The 13,972-nt window shown below is 43.0% G+C and overlaps 1 protein-coding gene across 13 annotated transcripts in view; it reads right to left on the minus strand.

The window, feature by feature from the left end:
• The window catches only part of ERC2 (ELKS/RAB6-interacting/CAST family member 2), a 530,269-nt gene extending 523,309 nt beyond the window's left edge, over nt 1-6,960 (minus strand). For all 13 annotated transcript variants that reach the window (XR_013835709.1, XR_013835710.1, XM_079964988.1 and 10 more), the window contains exon 1: nt 6,671-6,960. The gene's annotated coding sequence lies outside the window, so the exon portion shown is untranslated. The remainder of the gene's footprint in view (nt 1-6,670) is intronic.
• Nucleotides 6,961-13,972: the final 7,012 nt, after the last annotated feature.

Here is a 13,972-nt window from a genome sequence, read left to right on the forward strand (position 1 = left end):
ACAGAATGGAGAAGAGAGAGAAGACAGATAAAAACAAAACTGTGATGAAAGTTATGCAGCAAGTAAAGTAAATAAACTGTAAAAAAAACCAGATGTTCGGCAGGTGGGAAGGTAAAAAAAGCCAGTGTGTTATCTTCTTGAAAATCCATCACTGATGCTTATGCTCTGTTTGTGAAACATAATGTGGAAACTGCTCAGTGTTTTTGGAGCCAATACGTATTTTGGTCTTTCTTACTGAATAGCACTTTTCTTAGCAACATCACCCTGCCCTCAACCTTTTCAGATGACTTCCAAGGTAAAACTCTTAGGACTCCATCTCAAACATAATGTGAGATGGAGATCCATGAGCAGTCTGGAAAATATATTTCTCACATGTCAAAGGTCAGGGTAAAGAGGTACATCTTCAGCAATCTCCAGAAACTGTAAGTTGACAGGCACACCTCTATGGGGAGGGAGTTACAAAAGCTTGGGGTTGTCACACCAAATGTCCTCTCTTAGACCACCAGTGCCTGAGCTTCTGAGGGTGGCAGAACTACCAGGAGAGTCCCCTCTGTCAATCTTAACACCTGAGAGGGTCTTTAGGGAAGGAAATAGTCTTTCAGAATTTGGGACCTAAGCTGTTTAGGACTTTAACATGAGCACTTCGAATTAATCCTGGAAACAAGCTGGCAACCAATGCAGCTGTTTTAAAACAGGTTATGTGAGATCAAAATGGAACCCCAGCCATAAATTTGGTCAATGCATTTTCTCCCAATCAAAGCTTCCAAATCATCTTCAAGGGCAGCCCCATGTAGAGTACATTGCAACAATCCAGTCTGGAAGTTACCAAAGCATGAAGTACAGTGGTTGAGCATAGCTGTCAACTTACAGATTTGAAAATAAGGGAACAGCAGCCTCAAAAATAAGGGATCAGCAGCCAAAATAAGGTATCAACAATTACTTTGATAAAATACATATTTTGTTGCGTGCAAATGGCTTTAGATACCTATTAGATCCATAAATTACCATATAGCATATATTCAACACAAAAAACAGCAACAATTTGTTGTTGACAAAGTACAGATGGACATAGAAAAGGGCCCCATTACCTTCAGTAGCTTATTTAAGGGACATCATCAATAAAGGGCAGCAGCGGGACATGGCGCTGGGATAAGGGACTGTCCCGCCAAATAAGGGATGCTTGACAGCTATGTGGTTGAATCATTTCTATCCAAAAGAGGCCATAGCTGGTGAACCAGCCATAGCTGAAAACAAAGCACGCCTAGCCACTGAGGCCACAGGAGACTCCAGTTGCTGTGCTGAAACCAGTAGCACAACTGAACGGTGTACCTGCTCCTTCCAGAGAAGTGCAACTCTGCCAGGACAGGCTGTCTCCCCACCTCCCAGACCTGAGAACTAGCAAAGCCTGGCATTCAGAAATTGACATTTTGGTCTAGTTGCAAGAACATTAACCCTGGTCACATGCAGTTTGAGCATAGTCAGACAGCTGCCTCAAGCTGTTGATTTTAGATGTCATGGAAGGGCAACAAATAGTTAGGTATTTAATGTATTTTAATTGTAAGTTTACTTCCAGGGAGAGGCACTTGTGAGATTTTGTGTTGCACCAACATTAACTTGGTTAGCCTGGAGTAATATGCACACTGACTTGGGAAATAGGAGCACCATTTACTATTCCAGCCCAGGCAGCAAACTATGTCTCACTCAAACCAAGAACACAGTTTGATAATACTGAAATTAATGGATGGCATCTCCTCCGGTCAGCAGTGTCAAGCAAACTACTGTCTTCTTCAGTGACTCAGCACTGTGACAACAAATTCTCTCCATTTATAGCATCCCGCCACACAAAACCACCATTATAAGTCACATGCAGATAAAGTACCTGCTAAGATAAATTACTGAGAGGATACAGCAATTTTGAATTCACAAGCATTCATCTTCTCAAGCCCTGCTGGTAGTATTGTGTGTTGCACCAAACATCATGTCTTGTTCCAATTTGTACTAAATTTCTTGGTTCTTAATCATTAAAATCAGTGCTTCAGAGAGAGGAAGAGACAGTAATCCTACTTCAATGTTCTCTGTTGTGAGCAAATGATCAGACAACAACAAATTCACCTCCACCTTTAGAAATGCTTTTTAAAATGCTTAAGCTCAATTAATTTTCACAAATTAAATTATCTAAAACTGTGCCAGCAGACACAATGGGATCTCCATTGAATATCACCCTGCATCTTCTCTAAGTCGGAACATATCAGCCAATGTTGCAACCCTATACTCTGTGTGCATGTGTAACATTTCTGCCTGTTCTTTCATTTCTTTTTTACATTTTGCTAGCCCCAGAAAAGTTAACTTTGGTGTATATAACTACATTAAAAATAAAATAGATAGCCAGAATGCATTAATAAGCAAAACAAATCCTCAGTAATCAAGACAAGAAGAAATGTGTCTCTACTGCTAAAAGGTTAAGCATTCCAAAGCTCAAACAGCATGTTGCACAAGGACAAGAAAACAACATTAAGGTTAATAGAAACATATTTGCGTGAACCCGTCCCTAGAACCACTGTAATGCTATTCCTAACAGATTCATCAGCTGTTACATAGCTGACAGTTTCAAAATGTGGAGAGAACACACTTCTTTTTGAATTACTTGGGATTCAGCTGATCTTTGCAGCAACAGAAGGTAATTTTTCCAATGCAGCTTATAGGGCATCTAGTCATTGTGCCATTGTCACTTCTTGAGATTTTGAGAGATTATTTTTCTTTGCTGTTCCTTGTGTGAATACCTGCATTTTTATCTCCCAGCCTTGAAGGCTGAATTTCGTTAACCACAATCTGCAAGCCCTGAACGAAACTATGGATCCTACCTTTTATTTTATTTTTAACATAACCCATCAAACTCCACCATTTGCACAAAGAGAAAACTTAGCTAATCAAATCTGGCATGCTGGTATCCCATTGGTAAACTCACAAGCACTAAGATACGCATCTCAGATTATCCTGAGAGGGGTTATTGTTTTCCTTTCAATTATGTTTCCACTGAAATATTTGTGTTTTACAGACATTCACATTTTAAAAACAATTAAATCTAATGATCCAGAGAGTACAAACCATTCTCTCCATTTTATTTTACAAAAATCTAATGATCCAGTGATTTTTTTAAATATATATATACAACCTCTGCATGTTCCATTGTAATATATTATGTCTCCTCATTAATTCTAAGTCCTTTGTATCTTTTAATGTGTCCGTGTATACACTTATACCACATAAATATTCACCTCAAATTCTATTTTCGCTACACAATCTTTACACATACACACACACACACACACACACACAAAATTTCTATAAATATCTTGTTCTTTAAGTCACAAGAACTACAGGTGGAAATTAAGTATCCTATTTTCACTGCTGTGTATAAAGCATGACATGTTATTGAATGTGTACACCCAAAGGCAAATATTTTGTATTCACACAAATCATTTAAGAGAAGGATGTAGAATTAACAGTGGGATCAGGATGCAATAATGAAGAAAGATGACAGATACAGCTAATGGCTATAGGGGGAAAGGTAAGAAAAGGCTATGGATGATACCAGAAAAGCTATGCTAATGTGAAGTTGTGGAGCTACTTGAAGAGGGATAATTTATAAAAGATGGCAAAGTTATTTCTGAGTATCGCATGAGACTGGAGTAGAAGAAGGCAGACAGGGGAGGAGTTTTAATAAACTAGTAGAAGCAAGAAATGATGTTAGGGGTTAGTGTGGTCAGTGGCTGGACGTTTTAAAAAACTGGAATATATATGAGAAAGCCAATATAGTGATTTAAGAACATTAATACAATCATGGTGAAATAAAAGAAAGATTTGATTAGAAAGTATTTTTGAACATACTGGAGAGGAACATAACAGTAGGGGGGAGAGACAGCCAGCGATGAGGACAATCCAGTAGTATAGATGCAAAACTGCCAGAAAAGAATACTTTTGACTTTGGAGAGGAAAAGATAAGTACATTGATGAATCAAATAAAGACTATATGACTCTACGGTTGCTCTGTTAAGGCAGATATCGCTACAGAAACAAAGAGAAGGACACTGGGGAAACAACAACTATTAATCATGTTCTGTTTGAGATGAGTGTCGTGCATATATTGCATTTTCCTATCAACAAGAAATTGCAGGATTTTTTTAGGCATCTGCAACAACTTGCTAAAAATGCACCCTACCTTTTAGACTATGAACTCCAGGGTAATGTGTGTCAAAGCCTCTTAGCGGCAGAATTTGGATGTGGCGAGTGTAGGAAATATCATGGTGCATTTGTAAGATTACAGCATAGTTCCAAAACCATCACCACCACCCACATTCATTTGGAAAGCACAAGCTGTACAAAAGTGTGTACAGTGGTACCTCGGGTTAAGAACTTAATTCATTCTGGAGATCCGTTCTTAACCTGAAACTGTTCTTAACCTGAGGTACCACTTTAGCTAATGGGGCCTCCCGTTGCCGCCGCAGCGCGATTTCTGTTCTCATCCTGAAGCAAAGTTCTTAACCCAAGGTAACATTTCTGGGTTAGCGGAATCTGTAAGCTGAAGCATCTGTAACCCAAGGTACCACTGTATATGTGTGCTCTCTGTCTGCAAGTATAAAATCCATCTGAACATTTTCAGGAGTGGAAAGATGACAATGTCTAAATGTATCCAGGTCAGTTTCTGGCACTGTGCATCTTTAAAACGGGGTGGGCCAAAGGCCAAGGTATTGTTGCATATTTTGACAGATGTGACCTATACTATAAAGGTAAGTGTATGAATAGAACATCAAGACCATTGCTAGATGCATCTTTCTCTGTATGTGGATGAATGAGAACCGAGAAAACGCTTTACTACCAAATGAAGGAATAGCACAAGTGAAAGGGCACAAAGAAATTGGCTGGACCTTCTCTCAATCACTGGCAAGTCCTTCTTGTGAGACCAAAGAGTGTTATCTTTCAATGGAAATGATTAACCCCTTGTGTGGTAGCAGCTCTTCTGTGGGCTGAACTCTGTGTTAGCCAGGGACATTCTCCCTTCAGACAGCACAGGACCCAGAGCGGCTGGGAGAGAAGAGAACTGGGGATTAGGTTACCTGAGGTCGTTCCATTTAACTACTAGAGAGAGCAAAAAAGAAAGCACTGGTCTTGACCCGGTGTCAGTAAGGGCCCATTACTGGGTCGCAGGCTGATTTAAGGTGTGTCACCAACAGAAGCACTACCATCAAACAAATATGCGGTAAAAGAAAAAGAAGAAATGGGTCCCTAAATGAATGATTCAGTTAAAGGTGGGTCTCAAAAAGTTGCGAACTAAGGACCTAGAGAACCTGGGGGTGCGAAGGGAGAGACTATCTGCTCCTTAGGAAGATAAAGAAGAGCAAACCAGTGGATGTTAAATCTTTGCCACACTTGCTTCTTTTGTGGAATGCAGAATAAGCCTCTCCATCACCCTTTCCACCCCTCCAAAAGAGGAAGGGCACTGCCAAAAATGATCTTTCACGGAAGGTGCCTCTCCATCACCCTCTGAATCATAAAGGGCAGGGGAGTCAATGGTGACCGAGTGGGGAGAGGCAGGGGGAATCCTCCCCCTTTCTTTCACTGCGGTGGAGAAAAGGGGAGGGAGGGGAAGACACCAAACAAACGCTTAAGTGAGACCACTGATTTAAAAAGCCAAGCAGGAAACTAACCCTGACAAGAGGACTTGCCCTCCCCCCCAGCCGCACCGATTGGCTGAGCTCACAGCCAGGAGCCCGTTCCTGCCAATGCAAGTGGCCCTGCGGCTTGTCTATCAAAACGGAAATTCGCAGCTAAGGGAGTAGATCCCCCTCCATCCATCCTAGGCTTAGCAGGTAGCCGCCTAGAAATCAATCACACACTAATAAAACGGGGAGGGGGGCTCCTCCACCACATGATTACTACAGATATTATTGCTACAGATATAGATATAGATACACACACACACTAATGCAAGACATGCGTGCCATTCAAATCTGTGCAGGTTACACATTAGGTATCCTGATCTTACAGCCGCCCCAAATAATCTTTCAACCCCAGAGCATGCTAAAATGTACAAAGGTCCGTATTGCCTCGGTTCATTATATAACTGCTAATATAATATCCTCGTTTCTTCCTGGGAATCGTCCTCCTTGCAAGCGCGAGGCGGGGCGAGGGGGCTTGCTGGGGAAGAAGGAAGCCTCTTCCCCTTAACATTTGTTTTATAAAAACCCGAAAGCTATGCACCACGTATGTCAACTCTTATTCCAAAGCCCGCCGTTTCCGAGTCTTAGCAAGCCCGTGCAAAGGCGGCGTTGGACAGGATAGTAATTCTCCATGGATCTCGCTCTCTCACACACACACAAACCCGCCCTGGCAACTGCATGGCTGTTTTCTAGGAGAAATGGCAAGCGTCGCTGCTTCCGCGGGAGCCAGATGCCAGCTCGGGCAAATGTATCAGCAGGCGTTTATCACAGAGCAAGGCTCTTGTCTTTCCAAGGAAAGCCTCCCCCCCACACCTTGGACTCTCTCATTCCCCCCCCCCCAGCCCGCCCTTGCCGACCCTTCGATGCTTTGAAACGCCCAAGGCACAATTCGTGTGCGTCCAAATGGATGCACCCAAATCCACCCCGGCCATATCGGCGCTGGAGCCCCTCACCTTTCCAATCATTGCATCCGTCTCTCTCGCGTCCGCCTCACATGGATCTCACAGCATCCTGCCTCGCCGACAGCCCATTGCAGCGGGGAGAGAGGCGGCGCGGCGAGAGGAGCCGGGGGAACAGGTACGAGGCGAGAGGAGGAGGAGGAGGGACCTGCTGCAGTCGGGAAAGGCTCCCGTAGTTCCCCCAGCCGCCGCCGCCGCCGCTTCCCTCCTGCCCCTCGCGCCCAGGCTCCCTTCAGCCAGCCGCCAGCCCGACTCCCTGCCTCGCCAGTCCCTGACTCAACATTCCCAGCATTCCCGAGGAGCTGCCTGCGCGCCTCGCGCTCTCCGCCGGGGGCAGCAGCGAGCTTCCTCGGAAGGGGCCGGCTGCAAACCGGACCTCCAGCAGCAAAAGCAGCAGCAGCAGCAGCAGCAGCAGCAGCAGCAGCAGCAGCAGCAGCAACGCTCCAAAGGCTTGCCTTCTTTTGCCCCGGCGCCCGGCATCTCCCTTTGCGCTCTGCAAGCCCGGAGATGGGAAGGAAAGAGCTGACACCCCGCTGCCCGAGGCTTGGCGGGAGGCGCCCTACCTGCTCCAGAGATACTCAGGTTCGCGCGCAGCCCAGTTGCTCGCACGCCTTCAAGGCGAACGGTGGCCAACCGAGGATGGATTGAAAATAGTGGCGCAAGGCCAGCTCACCTTGGCAGAAATAGGTGGACGCACGTGCTTGCAAACATACGCCCAAAACGTAGCCTCCAAGGTCTGTTTTTATTTATATGTATGACTGTTTTAATAATGGGTGTACATTTCGTATAAATGTGCTAATATAATTAAACACAGGCTCCTAGGCATCCCCGTTATAAAGGTATCATCATCATCATCATCATCATCAGGGCTGAATTCCCGGGCTATTCAAGGTACACAGTACCCACACCTTGTCCCTCCCAAATGTTAAAAGCGTGGCACTTACTGTAACAATTTCTTGGTGAGTACCAGCACTCTTTTTCTAGAATAAGAAAGAAAAAAGCACGGATTATTATTATTATTTTATTAACAGCAACAGCTGATTGGCCTTAATAGTACAGAGCTATACAGAACATACTGGGGGTAATTTATTTCAGACACTTGCTCCAGAAAGTCTCCTGTGTTTTAAACTTTTGATGTGATACGTGCCTATAGATGTAATAGCAATACCCATGCACTATCATACATATAATTTTATGCAACATCTACATGATGTCACCATCAAATCATTTCCCTTCTATGATTTCCTCATGGTTGCCTCCACGGTTCTGGTCCACAAGAAAAAATCAACTGTTTTGGGGGGTAAAGAATGAAACAGTCATGCAATCTCTGCAGCTGTAGATCACCTTAGTGCTATTTTTCATCTTTCTGAAGAGACGTGGTTTTGACATAAACAGTGGCATACCACGTTGGTGAGCCTACCACCACATTTCTATACTTCACTATACTTCATGCCTTTCCAGTCAATAGCGTTCTAGCTATGTATCTTTAGCTGTTGGAGATGGAACACAGTGAGAGTACACACAGTAAATGCACAACATGAGGGATGTAATCTACTAAACTAGTCTCCAATAAGAGGTACAGCCACTGTATCCCTCTTTGTGCATCTAGTCTAGAAGTAAAGAAACTGACTTTTTAATTGTTTTATCATACACACACACACACACACACACACACTAAACATCTGTAATTATTTTGTATACATGCACTGTGGCTGAACCATCTTGCTGTGAATAGAGCTTCTATATTAATTCTGGACAAAGTAATGTTGATTTCAATCGATCAGATCATATATTGATTTAATCTTTTCGATGCTGTAACATTTTTCACATCCAAACCAGCTGAATTTGTTTATAGCCATGACTATTATTTCCAGAGTATATTACTGATCAAGATTATTGTTGTCCTACAAACCTTTGCTATCTGCTCATGTGAAACACAAGAATCTGCCTCAACAATAGTTTTTGTGGGCAGTCTGGCCATTTTCATTGCAAGCATTGTGTTAATATCAAAATGAATTAATTCAAATATTCTGTAGGAGCATGGGGAAATCAAGGGAAGAGCTTCTACGCACCCTGAGTTTTCCATAAATGTGTTCCTTTATCTTACATATTTGTACAGGTGGCTTGCAAATACTTAAAACGATGCAGCATCACATAATTTTTAAAAAACCAATACAGCAACAATAAAATCACAACACAATTAAAGAACATAAAACACCTCAGTTAAAGAGTCTTCTTTAAAATCATGTCAGCCCATCCAGATTAAAATGAATTATAAAAGGTTCTCTTAAATAATGGCTTGCCAGATTTCCCAGGGATGGTGTTCGTGGTAGTTCCATAACTTAGGTGCTGCTACATAAAAAAGTAATGTACAAAACAAATCCTTAGTGATACAATTCAATTCAAAATGTGCCCACTGGTCCAAAAAGGTTGGCAACCCCTGACACAGATGATGCTAAAAAGGAGAATATGTACATCATGTGCAGCTGTATGCATTCTACATTTGTGTCCCACAGTGGGAATATGAATCACAGCTTCCACCATAGCTGCTGCCATTGGAAATGCTGGTTTATCAATATCAAGCAGCAACAGCCGGACCACCCTTTCACTCAGGGTCTAGATGCTAGGCCCAATAGATTTGTACTAATGCTGCTGCCATCTTGGCAGTTGTCAGTGCTGCAGAGTAGCAGTGAGGTGAGCTTTGTGTCTAGATAGTCAGTGATTTTGATCTTCTGCCATATTCACTTAAGGAACTCTCAAGGCAATGTTTAGCTCTGCAGTCAGCCAATTCTTTAATGGAAGGAAGAAACTGTGTCTGTGTTTCGAGGGGTTGTTCTCCAGGTGCAAGCAAGCGCCCGAAGCCAATGGAAGCTGGTCTGTTGGAGCAAATAGGGCACTGTCCGCACCAACCTCAGTCTGCCTGCCCTCCTCAGCCAGCCCTCACCTGCCTGCCTTCTTCCTTGCTGCTAGTTGAGGGGGCAGCCTTAGATTTCAGCTTCTTCTGGAACTAGGTGGCTCTTCCTGCCATTGGCTCTGACTCCACCTATTGGCTCCCTGTCTTCTGGCCCACCAACCCCAATGGGCACCAGACACCATTATGGCCCAAACGCTAAAAGTGTGGAGGGTGGTAAATGTATCCCACAGAGTAAATTGATTCATCCTTTTCATGTTTCCTTAGTATGTCTGAGAATTCTAACCATAATATGAACCACTTGATCTCCAGAGAGCCATTCTGGCGAAAATCCTGAAGATGTCAAGCAATCAAATATTCCCCCTGTAAAAGCTGGAACGCACTCTGACAAGAGGAAAATTCTGTGTACATGGTGAAGAAGCAGGGGTATAAACACACCTCCCATTTTCCGTACATAACCTTTAATGTCATCATTATTAATAATATATGGTCATGATCCAGTCACTTTTAAATGAACAGGACTTTAAAATGTTTAACTTTGGCTATGATATATTCCATATTATTGTTAATAGCAGTAGCACTAGGAGAAATAGAAATATAAGCTTTATTTTAAATGTTCCTTTTTTATATTTAGAAAGGTTATCTCTGAGATCCATTTCTCACCTTCCGCCTGCATTATTGTGTTGATTAAAAGATGTAGAGGTTAATGCTATAAGTTCTCAGAATAATTGTTTTTCAGAGATAATCCTTTGGTTTTCTTTTTCTTTCTCACTCCCCTAAAAAAGGAAGACCCTGTTGCATAATTTTCTCCAAATATTCACCATTTATTTTGTGGGGGTGGCCATTCCCCACCCCCAAAGTGCCCCAGAGTGAGGCAAAGTTGAAGGCATTTAGGACAATGCAAAATGGCTGTCAGTGCATTTGCTTTTGCCACCATTTGGAGCAGTAGCAAAAAAGCAGAGAACTCTCGGGGTGGGGAGTGAAAGATACTACACTACTACCACTACTTATAGCATGGGTGAGGAAACTGTGACCCTTCAGACACTGTTAGATACCGACTCCCATCTGTCCCAGCCAGCATAAAGGATGTAAAGGGTTTTTATCAAAATGAGAAGGGTGACAAGTTACACACTCCTAACTTATAGTGAGCCTGAGCCCCCAGTAAACAGCTAAGGAAATTCTCCTCCCCCCAGGGGGAAAAATTGTAAAACCATTTCACTCAACTTTCCAATATACTACCCAGGGTTGCGAATTTTCAAAAGGCCATTTTCTTTTGAATTTCCTTCCCAACATTGACTTGAAGATAAATAGGATTGGTAACTACCTGACATTAAAATATTTCTTACATGCAAGCCTTGTTCATCTACCTTTACCTGTATACATTGCCTTTCAGAAGCAGCTGGCCCCTTTCATATTTTAAGATTACCGGTAGATAAAAATAGGGAATATTAGATCTCCTTAGCAGGGTTTTCTTTTCCCCATCGCCTAAACAGGAAATCAAATATGAATACTAGTCGGATTGCTTGGCTGAAAGAAACAACTACAGGTGCATACTTGAAAATGAAAAAGCCAAGGAGAGGAAAGGGTGCCTTTAAACTTTTGTCCTAATCATCTGGCCTCGGCTACTTTTCTAAAGGCCTCTTTAATGACTGAGCTGCTTGTAGCTTCCACTTTCTATTGCGGTGGCTTTAAAGGGGACATAAAACAGCAGCTCATTTTGCTTCTTTTTGGTGGAAGTTATATGCTGAATGCCCTAGGAAAGTGACGCATGCATTACATAAAGTTATGATTCACTAAGGTTTTGGGCCACTTTCTCACAAAGAGAGCACAGCTGGAACACTTATGGTCCAGAGAAAGGCATGATGATGATGCGAAGAACACAAAGCATCTTTTCCAGTGTGGGAGACGGACGGACGGATCCATAACGTTCAAGGAGAAAGAGAGAGAGAGAAGGGATTTAACCAAAGTGTGCACCACAAACAAAACCGTACAATATTTTTCCATGCTCTTTTTGAAAGCAATATACAATGGACGCAATGACAAAAGCATGTTAGATGACACTTCTAAAGTAACTTGATTATTTGAAGCTGTGTGCAGCAATCGAAGGGTGGGAGGGCAGAGTGCGGTCTGACTGTATGTGGAGTCTTGTGCAAACTATTTGTAAACACCTCTTCTCCAAGTGACCTACACTTTCACTGTGGTGCAGCCTCTCAGTGGGCAGGTTAATTTAGCACAGTTAGATCCCACCTTCCTTCCTCATGGAACTCAATGTGGAGTACCAAGGTGCTTCCAGATAGTCTTCCAGCCAGGCGCTGGCTGAGCCCAGACTTGCTTATCTTCAGCATGTGGCTGCATCCTATGCCCATGGACCAAGCCCTGCCATTTATTTCATAGAGGTTCCTGTGTTTCCTGCCTTTCTTCCAGTGTGGCACTGAAGTCGGCATACAATGCATTTCCAGGTGGTGCCCCAATCCAGGCACCGAACAGATGCGAACCCGCATAGCTTCAGTAGGTAGCTGTATCTCATGCCTCCAGGCCATGCTCAATGTGGGGAAGAAAGGAAAGGAGGGCTTTCAGTGGGGTGGCATTTTAATCTCAGTTTCTTCCATGGTTGTGCTAGGTACGATGCAGTTAATCATAACTTAGCATTCCTGTGATTCCTTGTGATTACTGCCAATGCGGAGAAGGGTGGGATTCTGTGGTGGTGGTGGTGGAGAAAGGAAGGAGAAGGAAGGAGAAAGAAGAAGAAATGGACATGCAATGGCATTGTGACTTCATCCTTGATTCCACTGAATTTGCTTGATGCATCTGCCACTGTAGGTAGGAACACGCAACCCCATTGGAGGCCAGTAGCTATGCAGAGCACCTTGTGTCACAGATAAAAATCTTCACAAAGAATTGAAATGCTTCCCAACTTTATGCAAATATCCACAGTATTATAACAATGGAATTTACTGTAGGTTTCACTTTAAAGCTGTTTAAAATTGAGCTTGTTTATTTTTGAGCATTAGTGGTACCTACATGATAAAATTGGATTCTTATTTTTATTTTTGCTCCAGTTGTAAATGAGACTGTTCCACCATGCATGGGATTAGAAATAAAGGCTTTACAATGAACATAACTATTCTATGGTGTTCTTTGTAATATCTGTTCCAGTGTAACATCTTTAAGGAGTTTTCCCTTAAAGCATGTAACGTAATCCAGCATTTTCTGAACGTTTTGCACCCAGGAAGTCCACATGGGAATCCAATATATTTCATGAAGAATATTGACTTGGATTGTTATTCTTGTTCATTTCATTTCTATACCACTTCTTTATTTTTAAGGAAAAAAATTCTCAAACATTAAAACATCAAATAAAACAATCCAGAAGATAACATTACAGAAGAAAGTAAAATATAATGTGTACATTCAAAGCAGCATAATTAACAGTAAACTAAAACATTGCCTTAAAGATCTCAAAAGAAAACATTACGAAGGAGGTCACATACAGAATGCACGTTTAAAGCAGCAAAATTAACAAACAAAAAAACCTTAACATTTCAAAAGAAAACATTACTAGAGAAAGTCAAATACAAAATACACATTTAAAACAGCATAGTTAGCAAGACAATAAAATATTATCATAAGCATAGAACATAGGTAAAGGTAAAGGTAAAGGTACCCCTGCCCGTACGGGCCAGTCTTGACAGACTCTGGGGTTGTGCGCCCATCTCACTTAAGAGGCCAGGGGCCAGCGCTGTCCGGAGACACTTCCGGGTCACGTGGCCAGCGTGACATCGCTGCTCTGGCGAGCCAGAGCCGCACACGGAAACGCCGTTTACCTTCCCGCTGGTAAGCGGTCCCTATTTATCTACTTGCACCCGGAGGTGCTTTCGAACTGCTAGGTTGGCAGGCGCTGGGACCGAGCAGCGGGAGCGCACCCCGCCACAGGGATTCGAACCGCCGACCTAGGCGCTGAGGCTTTAACCCACAGCGCCACCTGCATAGAACATACCTGCTACTGTTGCTGCCAATCCTGCCAATTGTGGTTCCACAGGTGTGGAAGCTCAGACTCAATGACCTGGGTCTGCGCTAAGAGACAGCCAAGATGGTCTCTGACCTCTTCAGCAGCCTCAGCTTTTGTAGCTGGAGTCAGTCAGCCCCCTCTCCCCAGACCAGGCAGAAAAAAGGCCTGCAATTCCAAGAGCAGGTATTCCAGGTCTCACAGCCAAAATGAGATATGTTCTAGCATAGAGGTCAACATTCACCACGCTTAGGATGCTTGTTCCGCACTAAATAACTGGAAATTTTCTTTGCTTCCAGATTAGGCAGAGGAGCAAAGGAAACTGTTTTACACCTAATCCTACCATTGATCCATCTAGTTCAGGATTGTTGACACTGAC

The sequence above is a fragment of the Podarcis cretensis genome, assembly GCF_951804945.1.
Source record: "Podarcis cretensis genome assembly, chromosome: 2".
NCBI classification, from domain to species: Eukaryota; Metazoa; Chordata; class Lepidosauria; order Squamata; family Lacertidae; genus Podarcis; species Podarcis cretensis.